Below are 531 nucleotides of genomic sequence, written 5' to 3'. Positions count from 1 at the left end.
GAACTTGGGCAAACCGGTGTGACGCGAACGTTTACCGGAGAGGTCGCCTCGAGAACCTTGTACGGACCAAGGAAACGGTGCAAGAACTTCTCGCATAGGCCATGAACACGAATAGGCGTCCACACCAAGACTTCATCACCGCGTCGGAATTCAGGAGAGCGATGCACAGCGTCGTAGCGGTGCTTTCGATCCTGTTGGCTTGCTTCAGTGGGCATGCGGGCAAGTTTGCGGCAGTGTTCAACGCGAGCAACAAATTGTTCAGGAGACGTCACAGAAGGTGACATGGGAGCGGCGAAGAAGCAGGTGTCCAGAGTGTGCGAAGGGTGACGGCCATATACAAGGTAGTACGGGGAGTATCCGGTTGTGGTCTGAATTGCGGTATTGTAAGCATAGGTAACAGGAGGTAAGATGGCGCCCCAGTGGCGATGGTCAGGTTGAATATACATAGAGATCATATCAGAGAGAGTTCGATGGAAGCGTTCTGTGAGGCCGTTCGTTTGGTGATGATAGCTGGACGTCATCTTGTGACAG

The sequence above is a fragment of the Haemaphysalis longicornis genome, unplaced genomic scaffold, assembly GCF_048455015.1.
Source record: "Haemaphysalis longicornis isolate Haplotype H1 unplaced genomic scaffold, Haemaphysalis longicornis Haplotype H1 scaffold_59, whole genome shotgun sequence".
Taxonomy (NCBI): Eukaryota; Metazoa; Arthropoda; class Arachnida; order Ixodida; family Ixodidae; genus Haemaphysalis; species Haemaphysalis longicornis.
The sequence above is the reverse complement of the archived record's forward strand: the minus strand, read 5'-3'. Positions refer to the sequence as shown.